The sequence below is a fragment of the Melospiza melodia genome (genome assembly GCF_035770615.1).
Source record: "Melospiza melodia melodia isolate bMelMel2 chromosome 7 unlocalized genomic scaffold, bMelMel2.pri SUPER_7_unloc_1, whole genome shotgun sequence".
NCBI lineage: Eukaryota > Metazoa > Chordata > Aves > Passeriformes > Passerellidae > Melospiza > Melospiza melodia.
Genome location: NW_026948497.1, coordinates 4,513,690 through 4,529,998, shown reverse-complemented (window position 1 = coordinate 4,529,998; position 16,309 = coordinate 4,513,690). Strand labels below are relative to the sequence as shown.

At 52.9% G+C, this 16,309-nt stretch overlaps 1 pseudogene; it reads left to right on the top strand.

Moving 5' to 3' along the window:
* The window catches only part of LOC134432727 (zinc finger protein 850-like), a 109,220-nt pseudogene that overhangs the window by 44,637 nt on the left and 48,274 nt on the right, over window positions 1-16,309 (top strand).

Sequence of the window (16,309 nt, the reverse complement as noted above, 5' to 3'; positions counted from 1 at the left end):
TGGCTCTCAAGGCGAGATCATTTGGATGTTGCAGTGGCTGTGGCAGCCCCAGGGTTTGGGTTTTTTGGCTGGCATAGCAAAATGAGCTCTGAGCAGCATCTGTGGCAGGGAGGAAAGTGCCCCTGGAGCTGGGGCTGAGGCCCCGGGGTGGATGTGAGCCCGTGTGGATGTGAAGGGAGCTGGCAGAGCGCTGAGTTTGCTTTCCCTGCAGGCTCGCGCTCTGATCCAGCAGAACGGGACCCCGCAGCTGCAGGAGCCCCGGCGCCTGTCGGCTCTGCTGCGGGACTGCCTTGAGTGCAGCCTGGAGCCGGACGAGGAGCGGCGCTGGGCTGCCCAGGAGCTGCTGCAGCTGAGGGCCAGGGGCTGCAGGGGAAGCAGCAGCGCCAGGGAGGGGTTTTCTTGTGGGGCCCCCTCCGACAGTCTCCAGTCTGGCTGCGTTCCACACGCAGAGCAAGCAGAATCCTCGCCTGCTGTGGCTTGGCAGGCTCCTTTGGAGCTCATCTGGGCCTGGTGCCCCACAGCGAGCAGGGACATCTTCAAGCAGGTCAGGGGGCTCAGAGCCCTGCCTGACCTGAGCTTGGATGTTTCCAGGGAGGAGGCACCTCCCACATCTCTGGGCACCTTCTGTCAGTGTTTCCCCACTCTTCTGGTTAAAAAATTCTTCCTTAGATCCAATCTGAGCCTGCTTCCCTCTCCCGAGTTTCAAACCATTTCCCTTTGTCCTGTTGCAACAGAGCCTGTGAGGAACTTGACTCTGGAAAGTAACAGTTCATTTCTTTCCTTTGTATCCTTTGGGCAGCACCCATTTTATCATCAGCCAAGCCTCTCCAGCCTGACCCCTCTGATCACTGCAGCAAAGCAACTGAGGGAGCAGCGGAGAAGATGAAGCCCTTGAGGACAGCTTTCAGTTACAGTAGTCAGGACAACTAGTTAGTAATGGTAGTTAGCACTGGTAGTTCGTTATGGTAGTTAGCACTGTAGTTGCTTATGGCATTTAGGACAGCCTGTTTGTTATGGCAGTTGTTTGAATAAAAACTCTCTTAACCCTCAACTGCCTTGCCGTGTCCCTTCCTTCTCCCGCTGTGCCTCAGCTGCCCGGAGCAATGTGAGGGGAGAGCGGGCCCAGCCTGGCCCAGAGCTGAGCCCCAGCAGAGCCCTGGCAGAGCCCAGAGCAGCCTCGGCCCCTGCAGAGTCAGCCTGGAAGGAGGCGCTTGGAGCCTTCTCGGCTGCACCCGGCTCTTGGTTACAAACTGGGTGTGCTGGAAAATGCCACCGGCTCTGCACCAGGGCAGAAGGGGCCCGGGGAAGGCCCAAGTGCTCCATGCAAGGGAAAAACCTGCCCTGGCTTTGTTATAAATAACTGGGTAGTGTTGGCTTTTGCTATTATATATTGACTTCTGCAAAATATTCTTAATCACACTGATTTTGATAGAGTGCAGTTTGTAATCACTTTTAACTGCTTTTGCTATAGTATAATTTGTCAGCTTATTGTGGCCAATGCCCTGGCCCCTGTGTAGCTCATATCCTCAGAACATCATTTATGGATGATATTTTAGTTTGTGGAGAGTGTGAAAAACATACATTATAGTTTTCGCTTTTGAAAAATATTACAGTGGATGCTGTGTGTTGTACATTAGAATGTTAACTTTTGCAGAAGTAGCTGTAGTTGTGAAATAATAATCAATGCTTTTTTTTTTGTAAATAACTGACAATTACACTTCAGAAATATTTGTGAAATAGCTAATGTTCATTTCAAGTACTTGTGGAAATAGCTAAAACCCTCTGCATGGTCAGATAACATTTAAGGAAGGGATGTGATGAGGAGCCCTGCCACTGACCCTTGCACTGTCAATAACTGTCACCTGCTGAAACCACAGAACAGGGGCCCTTGTGAGGGAGTGACACACAACCCTCAAAACAGCAATCCACGATTCCTGCATGTACTCTAAAAAGACAGGTTGGGGGTCAAACCAACCTAAAGAATTCCTGGAACATGTAAACGACTTCAGAGAAATGTTTGAATATGTATAATCATTATGAATATGAATTTGAACAATACAATGGGAAAACGAGACAAGAAGCGTTGCTGTGGTTAACCAGTGTGCCTCTGGCCATCGCCGAACACCCAGTGCTGTTACTGATTTGCCCCTTATTATTCCTTGTTAAACTTTCAAAAATTCTAAAGAGTGAGGCTCATTTCTCATGAAACCCAAGGTGCTCACCCCTTGTTCTTCCCCCAAAGCCAGGATTTGTCAATCCTAAACTTTGTCTGGACAGAGGAGAAGGAGGCTGCGAGGAAAAGGAAGATGCACTGGTGTGGAGGCACATGGGAGTCTCAATCTCCCACCCGTGGGGACTGGTCTCCAATAAGAAGAATAGATTTCAAGGCTATGGCAAGAAACTTGCTTCTCCCATAGACCTTTGCAGGCACATGCTGATTTATGGAAAGTTATGTTATCCCATTGGCCTGTTGGCCTAATTACCCTAGATCACCTCCTATTACCCATCCCTGGTTAGTCCCTAGAATGTTCTCCCTCTCTGTCCCTCCAGTGGCCCTAATTTACTGCATTCCTCTGCCCCTGTTTCCCTATTAGCTGACCCGACCCTTAACCCCTCCTTTGCACCGTTTCCCCCATATCCATTGGACCCTGACCCTCAGCTCCACCCTCACTACCCCATATAAAAACCCCCTGTGCCCTCAGCTTGCACCCTGACTTTGTCCCTGGGCCTTGTTCAGCTCTGTGCCCTGTTCCTGTACCAATAAACCCAGTTTGCTGGGATCATACCCAGACCCATCCTGCCGACTTTGTCAGCTTTATAAAGCAGCCGTGAGCTTCGGGCTCCGGAGTGCCGGACGCTCCAAGGGCCTCGGCAGCGCCAGGACACTCCAGGCTGGGACAGCCAGGCAGGGCAGGAGGAATCACTGCCCCTTTCCCCTCTCTGCTGCTCCATCTCCCAGCCCAGCATCGCTGCAGGACAGCCTCACTGCCAACGCCATCCTGCCAAGGATGGACTGGGGGGATCTCCTTCCCCTTCCCTCTGGCATGGAGGCAAATCCCATCTTCTCCTTGACCACCCTCCTTCTTCTCCCCATTCTGTCCTTCATCCATCCATGTTCCTTTCCCATCTCCTTCCTCCCTTATTCCATCTTGTTCCTTCCTCTCCTCCTGCCTTTTCCTTTTCCTTTCTCCCTGTCTCTTCCTCTCCTTGTCCTTCCTCCCGCAGGTCCTAAGTTGAGGACAGAGACCAGGGAGAACAAATCCCTGCCACAGAACCTCGTGGAAGAGGCCATTTGGAACGGCTCCACGGCTCAGGAATCCAACGGGGAGGAAAAGCCCCAGAGATCCCTCATGAGGAGGGGCTGCAAATGCAGCCTGGGGAGCTGTGAGTAGGCAAAACCCTCCCTGTGCTGGGAAGGGTTTGGGGAATGTGAGAAGAGCTTCAGGCAGAACTCAGCCTATTCCTGGTGCTTCCAAAAACGGCGCTGCCAGATGCAGAGATCCATGGGGACACAGAGATCACCCATCAGATCCACGGGGATGCAGAGATCCCCCTGCAGATCCATGGGGATGCAGAGATCCCCCTGCAGCCCCCGGAGCAGCCACGCTGAGCACGGCGATGCCTGAGAGGAGGCTGTGACCCCGCGGCCAGAGGGCCCCGCTGGAGCAGCCTGTCCTGGCAGGACTGACCCCGGGGCACAGTGTCCCACGCTGCAGCACTTGGAGGGGGCTGTGCCCCGTGGGATGGACTCAGCTTGGAGAAGTTCCTGGAGAAGTCTCCGGTGGGAGAGAACCCAGGGTGCAGCAGGGGAACGACTCCTGTCCCTGAGCAGAGGGAGAAGCCCCGGGGCATGAACTGAGCCCGGCCCCATTCCCTGTCTGCGGCCCTGCCGGGGCAGGAGGTGCAGCTGGAAGGAGGGAGGCGTGGGGGAAAGCTTCATTTAAGGCTCTTCACTTACTTCCCATTATCCTGCTCTGAGTTTTAGGAGTTTTCTGTCAGAAATCTTTCCCCTCCCCCACTCATCCATAGGGCTTTGGGGCGGTTTTCTCTTTTTGAGGGAAATCAAAGCGATGCGCTGAGGCACCTAATTAGGGGTAGGAGAAGTGAGGCTCCAGGGCTTCCCGCTGAGCCGGAGCCACCGGAGCGGCAGTGCCGGGAAAGCCGTGGCGGGAGCTGCGGAGAAGTTTGTTTGTGTTTTCAGCTCAATCCCCTCGGGCCCGGGCCCGTTCCAGGGCTGTTCCTCAGCTCCGGCTCTGCCCTCACGCAGCCCGGGGCGCCCTGAGAGCGCGGGGCGGGGCTGTGCCGTGTGCAGAGCCCGCCCCTGGCTGCGATTGGGCGATGGTGCCGTCAGTCGTGGTTGTGGCGCGCTGATTGGTGGGAGCGGGGCGGAGCCGGGCCCCGGTGGCGGGCTGAGGGCGGCCGTGGCTGGGCAGCGGCGGCGTTGTCGGAGCGTGTGCGGTCCCGTGAGCGGCGGCAGCGGCCGGAGCGCGGTGAGGCGGCGGCGGAGCTCGGAGGCGGCCGCAGCGCAGGTGGGAGCCGCGCTGGGTTGTGCGGGGGCTCGGGGCTGGCTGCGGGCCTCGGGGGCGGCAGGGGGCTCGGGCGGGTTCGTTGTGCCGTGTCCGGCGCGTGTTGCCGCTGGCGTGAGGGCGCTGCGGGAGCGGCTGCCCGCGGTCTCCTTCGGCCGCTGCCTCGGCAGGAGCCGCTGCCGGAGCAGCGCTGGCTCGGCGCGGTTGCTGTGGCTGGGACAGAGGGGGCTGCCCCGTGCCCGGGGCTGTGCGGGGAAATTGCCGTGGCCGGAGGTTTCTGTGCCCAGAGGAGACAGAGGAGTCCTGTAAAAGTGACTTTATTGCTGAGCAGAGGGAGAGGCCGTGGGGCATTTGCCGTGCGCTCTCTGCCATTGTTATAGTTCGCAGCCTCCTTTTTATCCTCATTTTCCCGGCCCATCTCCCTCTCCCTTTGCCCACTGGCTGAGGTATTTGGAAGGTTCAGATCTCCCCATCCGGCAACTGCATGTCCTCGTTAATGTGCACCCCCACTTTTGTATAACAGCCGATATTCACGGCTCTGTTAAGTCTTTGTTCTTCTGGAAGTTCAGGAATTTAGCGGGACTTTCTGTGAGTAGCAATACATGTTAATTAGTAACATTTATTGTAGCTGATGGTTTCGCCCTTGCTTCCTTATCTACAAGTCCCTGGCCCCTCCCTCAGCTGCTGAATGAGCTGCACTCTCAAGGTGTAGAGCATGGTAAAAAGATAAGAGTTGCCGTAGCACATCAGAGGAGAAACAGCATTCGTTTAAACCATGGTCTGCCAGGGAGCCACAAAGCCGTGTCCCATTTCCATCCTTTCCACGTTTGGGCTGGAGCATGAGGTGCTTTCTTACTTCCTTTGTTATCTGTTTCACCACTTTTTCGTTGTCGTCTCTTTGCCAACAGCAGTTTGAGTCATTTAATTTTCCACAAACTCCTCTTTTTGTCTGCTAACAGATGATCTGATCCCATCCCATGGTGAAGTGTTGTGTTCCTCATTTCAGTGGGTTGGTCAGCAGGAAGGTCAGGAGCTGGAGCTGGCTGGTTGGTTATTATTGCGAGGACAGCTTGTAATCTATTGATCCCATTGAAATGAGAAATGGGTTCTGTGGCTCCTGATATGAATTAGTTCGGCTTCCCAGGGGCTGGTCCATGGTGTTGTAGGATTTGTTCTGCTGGCCGTTCATCTTTTCCCCATTTTGGGCGCTCTCTTCAGCCAAGACTTCATCAATTTACCATTTTTATCTAATTGAATCATGAAATACTAGATTCCCAACTGATTTCCCTGAACTTGTGGCAGCAAGAATTTCTCGGTGCTCTAATCCACCCTATATAACACAGACAGTGACAGGACATGTTGGAGTGGGCAGAGGGATGATTCCTCCCCCCTTATTTATAGTGAAGTTTTCCCAACATTCTCCATTTGCTGTTTCCATTTGCAGCTTCACCGTTTGTGTTGCAGGGTCAGATATCCTCCCCCTGGGCTCTGCCTTGAGCTGTGCAAATTCCATCAGTGCCAGCAGGCAGAGCTTGGGGTGAGGGGCAGAGGGAATCAGCCCAATTCCTGCCCCAGGCAAGAGACCCAGGTGCATTGTCCACACTTTGCCCAGCAGTGTTCATTTGCATTTCTAAAGATCCTCTGGAGGCTGCCTGGAATGGAGCTTCTCTTCCAGGGCAGCCATCTGGTGAGTCACATGTGGCCCCCCAAGAATCTGCTGTGTTTAAAAAAAAAGTATTAACTATTTACAAGTTCAAAGTATTATGTTTAAAGCTCTTCAGTTCTACAAATGCCCCATAAAGGAGAACTTGGAAAAACCCAGACCAAAAATTGATTCTCATACTTCTGTCCCAAACCCACCTGACAATATAAATTGGGAATTATTATAAAAAATTATTATCATGTTGTTATCTTATCACTGAAACTTCAGGGAAAACAAAAACTCTCCAAGAATCTCTTTAGTGTTAGAGAGTCAAGGCATTCCTTGGTTCTGGCCAGGATGTGCAACAGAAATAATTTCTTTCACAAATAGCCTGGCTGTGCAGAGAAAATCATTCCATGCCATGTGAGTTTTACTAGATTTTCCTAAACTTTATGTAGTCTGAACCAGTCTAAATCCAATGCTTTAATGTTCCTTGCTTCCAAGTTTTGTAAGTTTTTAGTATTTGGTTTCCTGTTGGATGCCGTTTTCTTCCCCTCTGATGTGAATTCGGTCTCCACACTCCTGGATTTCCTTCTCAGCCTGTTCCAGCCCAGGTGTCTCCAGCTCTGCCGCGGGCAGTGTCTGGGGTAGCTGTTGGTTGCTGTTTGCTGCTGGGCAATGTTGATGTTTTGTTGCTGGTCGTTATCTCTGTGGGTGTCTTTTGGGCTATTCCCAGTGTGTTCAGATGTTAAACTCATCTCCATTGAGTGGTGCAACATCCCATAAATAAAACCTTTAAAATTCCTTTCCCAAAGGCAAACCTTTGTGTACAGAAACCTTTCTGAGCAGAGAAATAAGATTTGAAAGAACCGAAATCGGTACATTTTGCAGCAGTGCAATGGCAGGCAGCCCAGAGTGTGGGTGTCAGTGAGCCCCAGAGTGGAATTGTGCCGTGGTGTTCCCCAGCAGCTGTGGCAGTGCAGGCCCAGCCAGCGCTGAAGCTGCAGCAGTGGCAGCAAGGCTTGGCCCCAGTGGCTGGAGATGGCAGAGGAGGGTGGCCAGGATTGCAGAGGATTCCAGGGGAGGATCTGTGGGCAGGCGCAGGGGCTTGGCCCGCTGTGGAGCCCTGGCTGCTGCTGCGTTGCCTTCAGGGCAGGCTCAGGGGCGGCCTCCCATCCTCCTGCTGCGGGCGGGAAGTGCAAATCTCCGGGGCTTCAGAGCCCTTGAGGCCAGGCTGAGGGGTCCCCCGTGTTGAGCTGTGCTGGCGGCTGTTTCTGGCCTCAGGGACACTTGGCATGGGCCCCTTGGCCACCAGTGGTGCTGCTTTGCACTCCTTAGGCAGGAGCCGATGTCCTGGCTGGGTGTTGGCAGCAGCAAAGTGCCAGGGCAGGCTGTGTGCCAGCCCAGCTTGCTGTGGGAGAATATCCCTTGATATCTGCTCCAGTGGTTGCTGAAACAGTGAGAATTGCTTTTGCCCCCCTGTTAGGTGCCATGGTGTCAGCAGAAGATGTTGAAGCCTTCCTGCTCAGGGCATTTCAGTGCCAGGCTCTCACAAGCACCCACAGCTGCGCGGGTTGAGCTGAGCATGGTGCGGTGACCTGCGCTGTGTCTGATTCCCCTTCCTTAATAACAGCCTGTCTTGTAGCTCTTTTCCCTTCTGCTGCTCTTGCAGAGCCATCCACAAACACATTTTCTCCCTCAGGCCAGGGAATGTCCCATTATCAATCTGTCCCCGCCTGGGTCTGGAGCTCTGTCCCTTGAGTGCAGTCCTGGGTTCCTTGCCAGCCCCTCTCCAGGCTGTTCAGACAGGAGGCTGGGTTAAACCCTTGCCCTGTCCTCAGTTCTAAATCCTCCTGTGCCATTGAACAAGTTTCATACTGTAATAACCGAGCCCGGCTCATCTGTTTAGAGGCTGTTTAGGTTGTCAAACCTTTACCTTGATGCCATACTTGAACTATAGGAGATCCTCCTGTTGTCATCACTTTTCAAGCGAGGCCACTCTCTGGCCACTGGGTTAAACATTTTAGCACAAGAATTCCTTTGACTAGACCCTGTTTAAAATCCACCTATAATTCAGATTCTTTTTCCTTTTTGGAAGGCCCAGGAAAACTGCCTCATTTAATCTTCATTTTAACACTTGAAAATTCTGTGTTTCCTCCTGCTGTCCATCTATCCAGTTTGTTGACTGGCTGGATAGGAGTGTTGTAGGGAGACATCCTTGGCTCCAAAAGCCCTGCCTTTAACAGGGACTCAATACCAGGCTGTGAGCCCTTTCTTCTCTCTCTTGGAACAAGGTATTGCTTGTCCTGGTTGCTTTAAAGTAATTTGTAGTGGCTCCATATCTAATTTTCCCTCTTTCCCTGTCTCTGCCCGCACTTCTGGGTTCACTTCAGCATGGGCCTTTTCCATCTTGTCACACAAAGGGAGAACAGAACTGGCCTCTGCAACCCCTTTTACAGTATTAAAATCCAGCTCTCAAATTCCTTCCTAAGTAATTACAACCACAGGATGAAGAAAAAGAAATTAATTTTATTCAAACCTATGCCCCACAACTTCTAATAGTAGTTGAACAAGTCATACCTGCTCATCTTTCCCACTCATTCCCTTAAAAATCAAATATTCTTTTACTCTTTTCCCCCCTTCGGTCTAAGATTCAGAGTGGATTGAGAGGCCCCTGTGTCCATCAGGAAATGCCTCCTCTCAATGCAGACCCACCCTGAATGTTCTCAAGGGCTGCAGTGTGGAGGGTCCCTGGTGTGATGGGAGCTGTGACAGCCCTGCCAATCCATGTGCATCAAGGGGTGGACTTGCTGGTCCTGAGGATGCTGCTGTCTGTGCTTGCAGTGTCCTTGTGCCCTGCAGCTGGAGCCCTGGTTCCTTGCCAGGGGCTGTTTGGGTGGGCTCTCCCCTGCCGAGGAGAGCAATGCCTCTGCCAGGTGCTTGTGGCCGAGCCGTGCCCTGGGTGCTGGGGGCCCTTGGGCCCTGGGGTTGATCCCTCAGGGGCTGTAGGAGCTGTGCCCTGGCCTTTGCCTTCAGCTTGGCCTTTTGCTGCTCCCTTCTTGCATTCACCTGCTGTGCCTTTGTGCCCAAGTGCCGCAGGGCCTTCTTGTGCCCCTCCTGCAGCCCCCCTCAGTGCCTGTGGGTGCTTGTCTTGCTTTACAAGAGAGGTTTCTGCTCGGGAAGGCAGAAAAAGCCTCTCTTGGAATGGCGAATGCAAACCCCCTCCCTCTTAATTTTTAGACTAGTGAAATCATGGGGCTCTCAGGCAATGATATGGGAGTAGGAATACCAGTTCTTTACTAGTGTGTATAATAAAGCAAACAAACACCAACAGCTGCGGCACTGACAGCAAACAGAGCCCGGACCCAGTCCCGGCCTTTGGGCTGCGGCGCTTTGCCCTTGGGTGCAGTTCCGGGCACGGCCGGCAGGGGCGCTGGTGGCTCCCGCGGGGCGGGGCAGTGCATGCCTCCCATGGAAACCTCTCTGAACGGAAATAGAGCAATCCCTTCAGCTAACTCTCTCACTTTTTAACCTTCTATAGCCTTTGTCCTGTGTTTTGGCAAAGAATTTGGAGAGCGCTGCCTTTTAACTGAGCTCCTAGTGTTTCAATAAGGTGCTTCCTGTAGAGAGAGTTTCCCTGAACAGCCAGAGCTGTGGTTACCAAGGGGCCGTAACTCAGAGCAGGACGGGGTCAGGGGAGGATAACGCACCGAGGCTCGGTGGGACTGTGGGCAGGGTCTGCTGCCGGAATCGGCAGAGGGGGATCTTCCCGTGGAGCCCGAGGCGGAGCATGGGTAGCCCCCACATGGCTGATGGCGGCTGATCCGGCAGCTGCCGGCAGAGCAAAGGCAGGTGGGAGAGCCCGGCAGCGGCGGCGGTGCCCAGCGCAGGTGGCACGGGCAGGGCAGCCGGGGATGGGATGGCTGGGACTCCCCCTGGGTGCGGTGGGCGCAGTGACCTCGGAGCAGGCGGCAGGACAGGGCAACCGCCATCTTCCCCAGCATGGCCGGCAGAGCGGCCGCGGGCCAGGCAGTGGGAGCAGGGCACACAAATTCAGCGACAGCACCAGGGCAGGTTGAGCTGCCCTGGGCAGTGAGGCCGCACCTGGGATGGAAACCGGGGCAGGCGGAGCTGAGGCGGGCAGCGAGCCGGGACCCGGGACAGGCGCCTGGGCCGTGAACGGAGGGGGCAAGACCTGCAGAGGATCCCACTCTCTGATTTTTCCTCTTGTTCCCTTCCCTTTCATGTCCCATTGTCTTTTCATATTTTGTCTTGGGTGTTTCTGATACTTCAAAGATTTTTATTCTCTTGAAATCTCGTGTCTAACATATGGCATATTCTCTTTCTTCTAGAATAAATGGGTTTTTTTTACAAATAAACCCAGAACCTAACAAATCTAAACTTCTGCATGGATACTTTGAAATGGTCAAGTAGCTAACTCATGACCTCAAAATGTTGTTTTTCTCTTCACCTTTTTATTTCTCCTTTGGCATATTAAACATCTCTCAGGTACTGGGTTTGCTACTCCAAAAATCCCAGTGCACCCATACTCCCTGAAAAAATGATCACACAAAGCTTGACTACCCAGTGGGTTTTCTGATTCAAGTCTTCTAATATTTTCCTAGTAAGCACATTTCATAATGAAATTGTCTTCCATCAAGAAGTTTCCATTTCCCTGATTTATCTTGTTCACTTCCTCTCGTGTTTAAATCTTTTTTCTCGGCTTCCCTAAACTTTGGAATTTCCAGCTTTCCTCCTTTTGAGTTAATATTAACTTAAGTCTTTCTGCTGCATCTTTAGCTTTGTGCTCTGCCCCCAGTTTGCCCAGTTTGCCTTTCCTTTGGCCTGGGCCGGGTTCCCCCCGCCCACAGCGGCTGGGAGCAGCCGAGAGCCCCGCGCTGCCCATCCCGACCTGTCCCAGCTCCATCCCTGCTCCTGCCGTGGGCTGCGAGGGCTGCCGGAACGGGGCACCGAGGGTGTGGCTGCTGCTGGGGGAGGAGGAGGGGGCAGGGAAGGGCAATGATAAAGGGAAGGAGGAAGTGGAGATAAGACAGAGGAGGAGGAGGGGGAACAGAAGAGAAGGAGTGGGAGGAAGAGGAAGAGGAGGGACGAAGATGGATCAAGGCTGAGGTGAGGGAACCACGTCATCAATCCCTGCCTGAATTCGCAGCCCCCACCTCTGGGATCATCATTGTCCCCCCATCGCACTGGTGAGCGGGGAGGGGGACCTCAGCCCAGATATTCCTGGGTGTCCCTGGGTTTGCGTTTTGGGGGGATGTTTGGAGAATGAAGGAGTCCAAGGCTGAGCAGGAAAGGCCCCTTGGGGGTACATTGGGGGGTGGCGGCTGCCGGCAGAGGCAGCCTGGAGGAGCAGAGCCCTGTGTCCCCCAGGAGCCCAAAGGGGGAACCCAGAGAGGGGGGAGCGCCGCCATTGGCGGGAGCCTCAAGAGCCTGGAGAGGGGCAGGGGGGACTCCTTGGAGCCGCTGCAGCCCAGAGCAGAGAATGAGGGGAGAAGGGAGCCTGGGAGCCCAAAGAGCCCCGGCATCCCGAAATAGGGAGAGGGAAGCAGGGGAGGCTTTTGACATTGCTGGGACTGCCAGCAGCCTGGGCAGGGCGGGAAGTGGGCACAAGGAGGTCCCCCAATCCAAGCGTGATCCCCAGCTGGTGGGACAGGGGGGAACCCCTGAACAGCAAAGGGGAGGAACCAGCGACGGGGAACTCCTGGGAGGCTTTTTCAGGCCTGAATCTTGGTGTTTCTGAGGTTTTTCTGGAGCCCAGATGGCCAGTGACTTGTAGAGATGGACTTGGGCGAAAGGGACCTTCAAACTCAATGTGTGTTGAGGGATGTGAAACAGGAAAGCCTTATAAATATGATATTCTTGCAAAAGATTATGGGAATATAGAAAGTATAAGGAAGATTGAAATGAAAGCAAGCTCTGAGATACCTTAGTTAGTTAACAACTGGAAAACAATGGTGTGGCCTGACTGAAGATAATCCGCTTTTGATGAAACAATTCCCTCTGCTCGCAGAGAGATCCAGACCCTACTAGCTCAGCAGAAGGGGCCCAAAGAGGAGTTTTTAGGGTGTAAAATGTAACACAGTATGGTGATGTAATGATTCTTAGAAGCTGTTTGTAAATGCTCTGGGATTTGTATCTTGTACTAGATTGGTTAGTGAGAAATAGAATATTCCACGCAGAAGAAAATTTATTGTGTTGTAATGGGAATGTTACTCTGTTATGCTCTTGCCTGTCTTAGTCTTTTACCCTCTCATCCTTTCTACCCCTCTCTTCTCTCGGGCCTGCTCCGAGCTGTGCCTGGCAGCTCCAAGCAGGGCCCTGCACCCAGGCCCTTTGCAATAAACCTCAAGTTCCACGACCTGGCTGCAGAGATCTCTCGTCTCTGTCCGTCCCGACCATCCTACCCCCCGACAGTCCTACAAACGCACTCATCCCTTGTTTTCCCCAAACCAGGGTTTCCCACTGCCTGCGAGGGAGGCTGCGAGGAAGAGGAAGATGCCCCGGGACACTGAGGCAGGTGAGGAGGAAGTCAGTGCCCCTTTCCCCTCTGTGCTGCTCTATCTCCCAGCCCAGCACGGCCCCGGCTGCAGCTCAGCCCTGGGGGATCTCCTTGCCCTTGCCTGTGGCACGGAGGCAAATCCCATCCTGTCCTTGTCCTTCCTTCCCCAGAGCAGGAGCTGAGCATGGAGAGCAGGGAGGACAAATGCCTGCGGCAGAACCTGGTGGCAGAAGCCGTTTTGAGCGGCTCCACGGTGCAGGAAGCCAACGGGGAGGAAAAGCCTCGGAGATGCCGCACGAGGAGGGGCTGCAAACGCAGCCGGCGGGGATCTGAGGGGGAAAGAGCCAGCCTGGGCCGGGAAGGCGGCCGGAGACGGAGCCAGAGCTGGGAGCTGGTGCTCCATGAGCAGCTCCATGATGGGGAGAAGCCCCACACGTGCGTGGAGTGTGGGAAGAGCTTCAGGTGGAACTCCGAACTGATCAAGCACCAGAGGATCCACACTGGGGAGAAGCCCTATGAGTGTGGGGAGTGTGGGAAGAGCTTCAGCCAGAGCTCCCACCTGATCACGCACCAGAGGATCCACACTGGGGAGAGGCCCCATGAATGTGGGGAGTGTGGGAAGAGCTTCAGCCTGAGCTCTCACCTGATCACGCACCAGAGGACCCACACTGGGGAGAGGCCCTACGAGTGTTCCAAGTGTGGGAAGGGGTTTAAGAGCAGCTCCCATCTCCTCCAGCACTATCGGATTCACAGAGAGGAGAGGCCCTTCCAATGCCCCGACTGCGGGAAGGGATTCAGGTACAACTCCCACCTCATCACCCACCGGCGCATCCACACTGGGGAGAGGCCCTACGAGTGTGATAAATGCAGGAAGAGGTTTCCGACCAGCTCCATTCTCCTCCAGCACTATCGGATTCACAGAGAGGAGAGGCCCTTCCGCTGTCCTGACTGTGGGAAGGGATTCAAGTGCAACTCCACCCTCGTCACCCACCGGCGCATCCACACTGGGGAGAGGCCCTACGAGTGTCCCCAGTGTGGGAAGAGCTTCTCACAGAGCTCTCACTTGACCCGACACCAACGGAGGCACCACTAAGGGAAGCCCTGTGAGTGCCCCGAGTGCGGGCAGAGCTTCGTGCGCTGCTCCAGCTCCATCCCCCACTGGAGGAGGCACTTTGGGCACAGCCCATGTGAGCCACATTCCCTGTGATCCATGTTGGGAACACACCTGGCTGCTTCTCCTTTTGGTTTGGCCTTAATTTTCCTCTGCTTCACCTTCATCCTTTCAAAACACCCAAAACTGGATTAAATGAAGGAAATTAATTGAATATATCTGAAGTTCCATAATTTCTCAGTTTTTTTAGAGGGAATTTAGGATTTGGGGATCCGTTCTGTGTCAAGTACTGCTGTTGCTAAGAGGAAGGATGTTAATGTCACCCTTCTTGTGTTGCTAAGAACTGCTCCCCTGACCCAAACCCCAACTCCACCCTTGGGATGCCCTATGAAAACTGCCTTTGTCTTGTCTTTGGGGGGTAAGAAATGGATTCCCAAAGGATCAGCCCTTTTCCCACTGGATTGCAAGGATCAGCCTCATTCTCCACTGGATTCCTAGAGGATCAAGCTTTTCCCACTGGATTCACAGAGGATCAGCTCTTTTCCACTGGATTCCCAAAGGATCAGCTCTTTTTCTACTGGGTTCCCAGGGGATCAGCCCTTTTCCCACTGGATTCCAAGAGGGTCAGCCTTTTACACTGGATTCCCGGAGAATTCTGACTCTGTCACTGTTGTTTTTTGTTTGTACTACTGCATTTGTATTTTTAATTTTTCCTAATAAAGAACTGTTATTTCTATTCCCATATATTTCCCTGAGAGCCCTTTAATTTCAAATTAATATTATTAGTATTAGTATATTGTTATTACTATTATTATTAATCAAAGGGAGGGGGTATATAGTTTCCATTCCAGTGGAGGCTCCTGAAATGGAGAGACACCCCCAAGGATGGGCCATGTCAAATAGTTCCTCAAATAAGTAAATGAGTTTATGGTTATGCATGAGGGTCAATGAATATGCAACAGGCTGATGTAATCAAGCCAGAATAATTAAGGGGTGTCTCCGAAAATAACTGGGGGGTCTTGAAGGCCATAACAACCTTCACCCATTGGTCCTTGTCTCCCATGACATCAGCCTGTTGCATATTCATAGACTTTTTGCATATCCATAAATCATTTACCTATTCTAGGAACAAACAAAATTGGCTTCGTCCTGTTTGTCCCAGCTCAATTTGGGGTGTCCCATCCCTCTCTCAGCTCAATTTTGTGATCCCATATCTCTCCCAGCCTAATTTTGGTGTCCCATTCCCCTCCCAGCTCAATTTTGGGGTCCCAACCCTCTTTTCCCTGCTCTCCCTCCCGTTTCCAATCGTTTCCCCAGTCCCCTCCCCCATGTTTGGTTTTGGGGGCTCCAGGCCCTTCCTGTTTCGTTTTGGGGTCCAACACCGTTTTGGATCAATTTGGGGTCCCCAGCCCATCCCCAGGGTCACCTTTCCCCCCTCCGCAAGTCCGCTCCTGGCAACTGATGAGTCATCAGCGAGACACGCTCTGATTGGCTGGAAATTACCCCGCGCGGTCACTGAGTATTTACCGAAGTGAGAGGCCTTGGTCTGTGGCTGGCAGCTGATGAGTCAGAGTCGGGCCGGGCGCTGATTGGCTGAAAATCGCTGGGCGTGGCCAGTGCTCTGAATTTGTGCCCAGCAAGTGGAACGTCGTCAGTGCCGCGCGTTCTGATTGGTCGGGATCTGTTTTGTGGTGGGGACGGGAGGAACTGGGGTTACTTGGTGTTTATTTGTGTTTATTTAGGGTTTGTTTGGAGTTTATTTGGAGTTATTGATGGACTATTTGGCGTTTATCTTGGTTTTTACTTGGTTTGTTTCTGTTTATTTGCGGTTATTTTGAAATATTTGAGTTTATTTGGAAGTATTAGTGTTTGTTTGGGCTTATTTGAGATATTTTGTCGGTTTATTTGGAATTATTTGGGGTTCTTGGGGATTATGTTGGTGTATATGGGGTTTTTTTTCGCTGTGCTTGATATCATTAGGGGTTTTTTGGCTTTAACTTGGGGGAGGGTTTTTTTCATTCTTTGGGGTTATTTGGATTTGTTTGGGGTTATTTGGGGGATTTCTAGGTATTGTTTGTGGTTGTTTGGGGTTATTTGGGGGTTTTTTCAAGTGTTTTGGCGTTATTTGAGTTATTTGGAGGCACGTAGGGTCAAAAGCTCCGCGAATGTTTCTCCTGCAAAAATCGGGAATTTTTCCTTCAAAATCCGAGAGTTTTCCCCCAGAAAACCGGGAATGTTCCCTTAAAAACCCCTGAATTTTCCCAACCAATAGCAGCACGCCCTGCTCCAAACCATCCAATCACCGCGGGTCTCCCCATAGGAACACCAGCCTCTCTGTGCACCGATCGAACCAATCACTGCATGCCTCCCCTCAGACACGCCCACCTCTCACACGGAACAGTCCAATCACCGCGTTCCTCCTCTCAGCTACTCTCGGCTCTCTCGACCTCCACCGACCAATCACCGGGCGTTTTCCCTCAGCAACTCCCTGCTTCTTTGCCTCTATCCAA